The 7,882-nt window shown below is 49.5% G+C and overlaps 12 non-coding genes across 12 annotated transcripts; all 12 read left to right on the top strand.

Moving 5' to 3' along the window:
• Window positions 1-1,422: 1,422 nt before the first annotated feature.
• LOC135032788 (U1 spliceosomal RNA) lies at window positions 1,423-1,586 on the top strand. Its single transcript, XR_010228267.1, has one exon. It is a non-coding gene; the product is annotated as a U1 spliceosomal RNA (small nuclear RNA).
• Window positions 1,587-1,738: 152 nt separating this feature from the next.
• On the top strand, window positions 1,739-1,901 carry LOC135032814 (U1 spliceosomal RNA). Its single transcript, XR_010228293.1, has one exon. It is a non-coding gene; the product is annotated as a U1 spliceosomal RNA (small nuclear RNA).
• A 674-nt stretch (window positions 1,902-2,575) lies between these two features.
• LOC135032811 (U1 spliceosomal RNA) lies at window positions 2,576-2,737 on the top strand. Its single transcript, XR_010228290.1, has one exon. It is a non-coding gene; the product is annotated as a U1 spliceosomal RNA (small nuclear RNA).
• A 152-nt stretch (window positions 2,738-2,889) lies between these two features.
• LOC135032773 (U1 spliceosomal RNA) lies at window positions 2,890-3,052 on the top strand. The gene has a single exon (XR_010228252.1). It is a non-coding gene; the product is annotated as a U1 spliceosomal RNA (small nuclear RNA).
• Window positions 3,053-3,724: 672 nt separating this feature from the next.
• Window positions 3,725-3,888, top strand: LOC135032790 (U1 spliceosomal RNA). Its single transcript, XR_010228269.1, has one exon. It is a non-coding gene; the product is annotated as a U1 spliceosomal RNA (small nuclear RNA).
• A 152-nt stretch (window positions 3,889-4,040) lies between these two features.
• On the top strand, window positions 4,041-4,203 carry LOC135032783 (U1 spliceosomal RNA). Its single transcript, XR_010228262.1, has one exon. It is a non-coding gene; the product is annotated as a U1 spliceosomal RNA (small nuclear RNA).
• Window positions 4,204-4,877: 674 nt separating this feature from the next.
• On the top strand, window positions 4,878-5,041 carry LOC135032802 (U1 spliceosomal RNA). Its single transcript, XR_010228281.1, has one exon. It is a non-coding gene; the product is annotated as a U1 spliceosomal RNA (small nuclear RNA).
• Window positions 5,042-5,193: 152 nt separating this feature from the next.
• On the top strand, window positions 5,194-5,356 carry LOC135032775 (U1 spliceosomal RNA). The gene has a single exon (XR_010228254.1). It is a non-coding gene; the product is annotated as a U1 spliceosomal RNA (small nuclear RNA).
• A 675-nt stretch (window positions 5,357-6,031) lies between these two features.
• LOC135032807 (U1 spliceosomal RNA) lies at window positions 6,032-6,193 on the top strand. The gene has a single exon (XR_010228286.1). It is a non-coding gene; the product is annotated as a U1 spliceosomal RNA (small nuclear RNA).
• Window positions 6,194-6,345: 152 nt separating this feature from the next.
• Window positions 6,346-6,508, top strand: LOC135032772 (U1 spliceosomal RNA). Its single transcript, XR_010228251.1, has one exon. It is a non-coding gene; the product is annotated as a U1 spliceosomal RNA (small nuclear RNA).
• Window positions 6,509-7,182: 674 nt separating this feature from the next.
• Window positions 7,183-7,344, top strand: LOC135032804 (U1 spliceosomal RNA). Its single transcript, XR_010228283.1, has one exon. It is a non-coding gene; the product is annotated as a U1 spliceosomal RNA (small nuclear RNA).
• Window positions 7,345-7,496: 152 nt separating this feature from the next.
• Window positions 7,497-7,659, top strand: LOC135032770 (U1 spliceosomal RNA). Its single transcript, XR_010228249.1, has one exon. It is a non-coding gene; the product is annotated as a U1 spliceosomal RNA (small nuclear RNA).
• The last annotated feature ends 223 nt before the right edge of the window (window positions 7,660-7,882 follow it).

The raw sequence follows: 7,882 nt of genomic DNA, 5'->3' as shown, positions 1-7,882 counted from the left end.
AGTGGCGCTACTGTGCGGTGTAATTTAAATAATAGAGACTACTGTGCACCGTAGTATGAATTGGGATTCTTTTGTGGCCACACACCTTCCCCATGAAGCCATGACCCTATATTTTTTGGAACGGCTGCGGCGCACACTGCCCTTATATTACATAAGTGTGGGGGCCGCTGATGCTGTTTTTTGCACACAGCGCTAAAATGTCTAGTTACGGCACTGGTGCACAGTTGCTTGACACAGAAAACTACAACAAAAAAGTATTCCCAGTTTGGCCCAATAGAAAGTTGATTAGAAAAATGTACTGAGTCCGAAAAGAACACAAACACACACATATACATAGACATATATATATATAAATGACACAACTGTATTATAAATCGAAACAATAAATCAAATACTAACCAAACAGTTCTTTATCATTCTCAGCAAGCTCATTGAAATCAGCTTTCAAATCACAGCAAAGCTCGTGCCAAGCCTTTCTGGTGGCATTTCTGTCTTTATAAACTTCAAGAGTTTTATCCCACAAAACTGGTCTGATTTCTACCAAGGAAATCAGTCTCTCAGTGTCAATATCTAGCTCTGCCATTTTCTCCAAACTACGCCTGCAGTGAGTGCACTGATGTGGGCGGGTTGTAGTGTTTTTATCAATAAACCATGTGATGTATGGGTGAGGAAACACATCGTTCCCGGCGAATAGCTGTTGTGTGTGTAAGCACTCATTGACAGTGCTTATACACTGAATCAGACAGACGGCAGGAGCACGGGCCGGCAGCCGGACTATTCAGTGGTGAGTCCCGGCTGTTACCCGGCAGCTGGGCCGGCACCGTGCCGTGTGTAAGGACACATTGCGCTGCATGTGTCTTTACATCACGGCAGCAGTTAAAAGCCGGCCGTGTGTTTGCCGGGCGGCGACAGCCGCCTCGTGTGTTTTAGCACTTACAGAGCAGCTCTGGAGCTGTTACAGTGCCCAGCTGCTGCAAGAAATAAGCTTGAATGCTTAAGGGGCTGGGGCATAGCCAACATGAGCCCTACACCGAAGGAGGGTGGAGGTGTTTAATGCGAACTAGGGGTCATCCAAGCGCCGCAAAAGGCCGCCATGCCCTGCACGCCCCTTTTCTCTTTTCATATGCAGACGAGGGTTGAAGCCAACTTTGACCCACTGCTTGGATGACATCACCATATGCAAATCCATCTGCTGCAGGCCTTCCCCCAGGAATGCTTGCACTAGTTGTTGCATTTGGTTTGTTGTTTGGGGGTGCTTCAGTATTAGGCAGCCTTCTGCCCTCCCATGTTCATCTGAAAATATGTGTTCTCCCTGCAGTTGTTGTCCCCAGATGAGAGTTCCCTTGTGCTGCCTCAGTTGAATCTCCTTTACTTGACAGAGATGTGCCTGAGCAGCGGCCCTCCCCAGCCCTATCCCTAATCATACTTATTTTGCATAGGAGATACCATGGTCATGAAGGTTGTTCTCCCAGGGTGAGGTTCATTCATTGCATTCTGGGTATGCTGACCCCTGTGATTTCCCCAAATGTGGGAAACTCGACTGCATTATTTGTGGTAGTGGGGGACTGTGTTTGTGCTTTCCTCTAGTCAGCTCTGGTAAAAGTCAGATTTCTTTGTCTCAGATCTTCCTCTAGCCTTGTTCTTCTTTCGAGAGTTCCCTTGTGCTGCCTCAGTTGGATCTCCTTCACTTGACAGGGGGGTGCCCGAGCAGCGACCCTCCCCAGCTCTAGCCCAACTCCTACTTACCTGCCAGGTGAGATACTATGATCATGAAGGTGCTTCTCCCAGGGCAAGGCTCACCCATTGCACTCTGGGTGTGTTGCTCCTGCGATTTCCCCAAATGTGGGAAACTTGACTGCATAATTTGTGTTTCCCCTGGTCGGCTCTCGTATAATTCAGATCTCTTTGTCTCAGGTCTCTCTCCAGCCTAGTTTGCTGTCTGTTTCCACTTCTTTTTTTTTGAGCCACTCCCTTCTATACCCTTGTGCACTATCCTGACTTCTCCTCCTGTCTGCTTACTTTGTGCCTTCCAATGCACAATGCAAACTACAGGCAGTGCTGCAGGGCCCACACCCTTTTACTTGCCTTACAGAGCAGCTCTGGAGCTGTTACAGTGCCAAGCTGCTGCAAGAAATCAGCTTGAATGCTTCAGGGGCTGGGGCATTGCCAACATGAGCCCCACACCGAAGGAGGGTGGGGGTGTTTAATGCGAACTAAGGGTCATCCAAGCGCCGCAAAAGACCGCCATGCCCTGCATACCCCTATTCTCTTTTCATATGCAGATGAGGGTTCCCGCCAACTTTGGCCCACTGCTTGGATGACATCACTGTATGCAAATCCGTCTTCTGCAGACCTTCCCCCTGGAATGCTTGTACTAGTTGTTGCATTTGGTTTGTTGTTTGGGGGTGCTTCAGTATTAGGCAGCCTTCTGCCCTCCCATGTTCATTTGAAAATATGTGTTCTCCCTGCAGTTGTTGTCCCCAGATGAGAGTTCCCTTGTGCTGCCTCAGTTGAATCTCCTTTACTTGACAGAGATATGCCTGAGCAGCGGCCCTCCCCAGCCCTATCCCAAATCATACTTATTTTGCATAGGATATACCATGGTCATGAAGATTGTTCTCCCAGGGTGAGGTTCATTCATTGCATTCTGGGTATGCTGACCCCTGTGATTTCCCCAAATGTGGGAAACTCGACTGCATTATTTGTGGTAGTGGGGGACTGTTTGTGCTTTCCTCTGGTCAGCTCTGGTAACAGTCAGATTTCTTTGTCTCAGATCCTCCTCTAGCCTTGTTCTTCTTTCGAGAGTTCCCTTGTGCTGCCTCAGTTGGATCTCCTTCACTTGACAGGGGGGTGCCCGAGCAGCGACCCTCCCCAGCTCTAGCGCAACTCCTACTTACCTGCCAGGTGAGATACTATGATCAGGAAGGTGCTTCTCCCAGGGCAAGGCTCACCCATTGCACTCTGGGTGTGCTGCTCCTGTGATTTCCCCAAATGTGGGACACTTGACTGCATAATTTGTGTTTCCCCTGGTCGGCTTTCATTTAATTCAGATCTCTTTGTCTCAGGTCTCTCTCCAGCCTAGTTTGCTGTCTGTTTCCACTTCTTTTTTTTTGAGCCCCTCCCTTCTATACCCTTGTGCACTATCCTGACTTCTCCTCATGTCTGTTTACTTTGTGCCTTCCAACGGACAATGCGAACTACAGGTAGTGCTGCAGGGCCCACACCCTTTTACTTGCCTTACAGAGCAGCTCTGGAGCTGTTACAGTGCCAAGCTGCTGCAAGAAATCAGCTTGAATGCTTCAAGGGCTGGGGCATTGCCAACATGAGCCCCACACCGAAGGAGGGTGGAGGTGTTTAATGCGAACTAGGGGTCATCCAAGCCGCAAAAGGCCGCCATGCCCTGCATACCCCTTTTCTCTTTTCAGATGCAGACGAGGGTTGAAGCCAACTTTGACCCACTGCTTGGATGACATCACCATATGCAAATCCATCTGCTGCAGGCCTTCCCCCAGGAATGCTTGCACTAGTTGTTGCATTTGGTTTGTTGTTTGGGGGTGCTTCAGTATTAGGCAGCCTTCTGCCCTCCCATGTTCATCTGAAAATATGTGTTCTCCCTGCAGTTGTTGTCCCCAGATGAGAGTTCCCTTGTGCTGCCTCAGTTGAATCTCCTTTACTTGACAGAGATGTGCCTGAGCAGCGGCCCTCCCCAGCCCTATCCCAAATCATACTTATTTTGCATAGGAGATACCATGGTCATGAAGATTGTTCTCCCAGGGTGAGGTTCATTCATTGCATTCTGGGTATGCTGACCCCTGTGATTTCCCCAAATGTGGGAAACTCGACTGCATTATTTGTGGTAGTGGGGGACTGTGTTTGTGCTTTCCTCTGGTCACCTCTGGTAAAAGTCAGATTTCTTTGTCTCAGATCTTCCTCTAGCCTTGTTCCTCTTTTGAGAGTTCCCTTGTGCTGCCTCAGTTGGATCTCCTTCACTTGACAGGGGGGTGCTTGAGCAGCGACCATCCCCAGCTCTAGCCCAACTCCTACTTACCTGCCAGGTAAGATACTATGATCATGAAGGTGCTTCTCCCAGGGCAAGGCTCACCCATTGCACTCTGGGTGTGCTGCTCCTGTGATTTCCCCAAATGTGGGACACTTGACTGCATAATTTGTGTTTCCCCTGGTCGGCTTTCATTTAATTCAGATCTCTTTGTCTCAGGTCTCTCTCCAGCCTAGTTTGCTGTCTGTTTCCACTTCTTTTTTTTTGAGCCCCTCCCTTCTATACCCTTGTGCACTATCCTGACTTCTCCTCCTATCTGCTTACTTTGTGCCTTCCAACGGACAATGCGAACTACAGGTAGTGCTGCCGGGCCCACACCCTTTTACTTGCCTTACAGAGCAGCTCTGGAGCTGTTACAGTGCCAAGCTGCTGCAAGAAATCAGCTTGAATGCTTCAAGGGCTGGGGCATTGCCAACATGAGCCCCACACCGAAGGAGGGTGGAGGTGTTTAATGCGAACTAGGGGTCATCCAAGCGCCGCAAAAGGCTGCTATGCCCTGCACGCCCCTTTTCTCTTTTCATATGCAGACGAGGGTTGAAGCCAACTTTGACCCACTGCTTGGATGACATCACCATATGCAAATCCATCTGCTGCAGGCCTTCCCCCAGGAATGCTTGCACTAGTTCTTGCATTTGGTTTGTTGTTTGGGGGTGCTTCAGTATTAGGCAGCCTTCTGCCCTCCCATGTTCATCTGAAAATATGTGTTCTCCCTGCAGTTGTTGTCCCCAGATGAGAGTTCCCTTGTGCTGCCTCAGTTGAATCTCCTTTACTTGACAGAGATGTGCCTGAGCAGCGGCCCTCCCCAGCCCTATCCCAAATCATACTTATTTTGCATAGGAGATACCATGGTCATGAAGATTGTTCTCCCAGGGTGAGGTTCATTCATTGCATTCTGGGTATGCTGACCCCTGTCATTTCCCCAAATGTGGGAAACTCTACTGCATTATTTGTGGTAGTGGGGGACTGTGTTTGTGCTTTCCTCTGGTCACCTCTGGTAAAAGTCAGATTTCTTTGTCTCAGATCTTCCTCTAGCCTTGTTCCTCTTTCGAGAGTTCCCTTGTGCTGCCTCAGTTGGATCTCCTTCACTTGACAGGGGGGTGCTTGAGCAGCGACCCTCCCCAGCTCTAGCCCAACTCCTACTTACCTGCCAGGTAAGATACTATGATCATGAAGGTGCTTCTCCCAGGGCAAGGCTCACCCATTGCACTCTGGGTGTGCTGCCCCTGTGATTTCCCCAAATGTGGGAAACTTGACTGCATAATTTGTGTTTCCACTGGTCGGCTTTCATATAATTCAGATCTCTTTGTCTCAGGTCTTTCTCCAGCCTAGTTTGCTGTCTGTTTCCACTTCTTTTTTTTATGAGCCCCTCCCTTCTATACCCTTGTGCACTATCCTGACTTCTCCTCCTGTCTGCTTACTTTGTGCCTTCCAATGCACAATGCAAACGACAGGTAGTGCTGCAGGGCCCACACCCTTTTACTTGCATAACAGAGCAGCTCTGGAGCTGTTACAGTGCCAAGCTGCTGCAAGAAATCAGCTTGAATGCTTCAGGGGCTGGGGCATTGCCAACATGAGCCCCACACCGAAGGAGGGTGGGGGTGTTTAATGCGAACGAAGGGTCATCCAAGCGCCGCAAAAGGCCGCCATGCCCTGCATATCCCTAATCTCTTTTCATATGCAGATGAGGGTTCCAGCCAACTTTGGCCCACTGCTTGGATGACATCACTGTATGCAAATCCGTCTTCTGCAGACCTTCCCCCAGAAATGCTTGTACTAGTTGTTGCATTTGGTTTGTTGTTTGGGGGTGCTTCAGTATTAGGCAGCCTTCTGCCCTCCCATGTTCATTTGAAAATATGTGTTCTCCCTGCAGTTGTTGTCCCCAGATGAGAGTTCCCTTGTGCTGCCTTAGTTGAATCTCCTTTACTTGACAGAGATATGCCTGAGCAGCGGCCCTCCCCAGCCCTATCCCAAATCATACTTATTTTGCATAGGAGATACCATGGTCATGAAGATTGTTCTCCCAGGGTGAGGTTCATTCATTGCATTCTGGGTATGCTGACCCCTGTGATTTCCCCAAATGTGGGAAACTCGACTGCATTATTTGTGGTAGTGGGGGACTGTTTGTGCTTTCCTTTGGTCAGCTCTGGTAACAGTCAGATTTCTTTGTCTCAGATCCTCCTCTAGCCTTGTTCTTCTTTCGAGAGTTCCCTTGTGCTTCCTCAGTTGGATCTCCTTCACTTGACAGGGGGGTGCCCGAGCAGCGACCCTCCCCAGCTCTAGCGCAACTCCTACTTACCTGCCAGGTGAGATACTATGATCAGGAAGGTGCTTCTCCCAGGGCAAGGCTCACCCATTGCACTCTGGGTGTGCTGCTCCTGTGATTTCCCCAAATGTGGGACACTTGACTGCATAATTTGTGTTTCCCCTGGTCGGCTTTCATTTAATTCAGATCTCTTTGTCTCAGGTCTCTCTCCAGCCTAGTTTGCTGTCTGTTTCCACTTCTTTTTTTTTGAGCCCCTCCCTTCTATACCCTTGTGCACTATCCTGACTTCTCCTCCTGTCTGCTTACTTTGTGCCTTCCAACGGACAATGCGAACTACAGGTAGTGCTGCAGGGCCCACACCCTTTTACTTGCCTTACAGAGCAGCTCTGGAGCTGTTACAGTGCCAAGCTGCTGCAAGAAATCAGCTTGAATGCTTCAAGGGCTGGGGCATTGCCAACATGAGCCCCACACCGAAGGAGGGTGGAGGTGTTTAATGCGAACTAGGGGTCATCCAAGCGCCGCAAAAGGCCGCTATGCCCTGCACGCCCCTTTTCTCTTTTCATATGCAGACGAGGGTTGAAGCCAACTTTGACCCACTGCTTGGATGACATCACCATATGCAAATCCATCTGCTGCAGGCCTTCCCCCAGGAATGCTTGCACTAGTTGTTGCATTTGGTTTGTTGTTTGGGGGTGCTTCAGTATTAGGCAGCCTTCTGCCCTCCCATGTTCATCTGAAAATATGTGTTCTCCCTGCAGTTGTTGTCCCCAGATGAGAGTTCCCTTGTGCTGCCTCAGTTGAATCTCCTTTACTTGACAGAGATGTGCCTGAGCAGCGGCCCTCCCCAGCCCTATCCCAAATCATACTTATTTTGCATAGGAGATACCATGGTCATGAAGATTGTTCTCCCAGGGTGAGGTTCATTCATTGCATTCTGGGTATACTGACCCCTGTGATTTCCCCAAATGTGGGAAACTCGACTGCATTATTTGTGGTAGTGGGGGACTGTTTGTGCTTTCCTTTGGTCAGCTCTGGTAACAGTCAGATTTCTTTGTCTCAGATCCTCCTCTAGCCTTGTTCTTCTTTCGAGAGTTCCCTTGTGCTTCCTCAGTTGGATCTCCTTCACTTGACAGGGGGGTGCCCGAGCAGCGACCCTCCCCAGCTCTAGCGCAACTCCTACTTACCTGTCAGGTGAGATACTATGATCAGGAAGGTGCTTCTCCCAGGGCAAGGCTCACCCATTGCACTCTGGGTGTGCTGCTCCTGTGATTTCCCCAAATGTGGGACACTTGACTGCATAATTTGTGTTTCCCCTGGTCGGCTTTCATTTAATTCAGATCTCTTTGTCTCAGGTCTCTCTCCAGCCTAGTTTGCTGTCTGTTTCCACTTCTTTTTTTTTGAGCCCCTCCCTTCTATACCCTTGTGCACTATCCTGACTTCTCCTCCTGTCTGCTTACTTTGTGCCTTCCAACGGACAATGCGAACTACAGGTAGTGTTGCAGGGCCCACACCCTTTTACTTGCCTTACAGAGCAGCTCTGGAGCTGTTACAGTGCCAAGCTG

This window comes from Pseudophryne corroboree, unplaced genomic scaffold (assembly GCF_028390025.1).
Source record: "Pseudophryne corroboree isolate aPseCor3 unplaced genomic scaffold, aPseCor3.hap2 scaffold_553, whole genome shotgun sequence".
Lineage (NCBI taxonomy): Eukaryota > Metazoa > Chordata > Amphibia > Anura > Myobatrachidae > Pseudophryne > Pseudophryne corroboree.
Note: the sequence above shows the minus strand (reverse complement) of the source record. Positions and strands in the feature narration are given on the sequence as shown.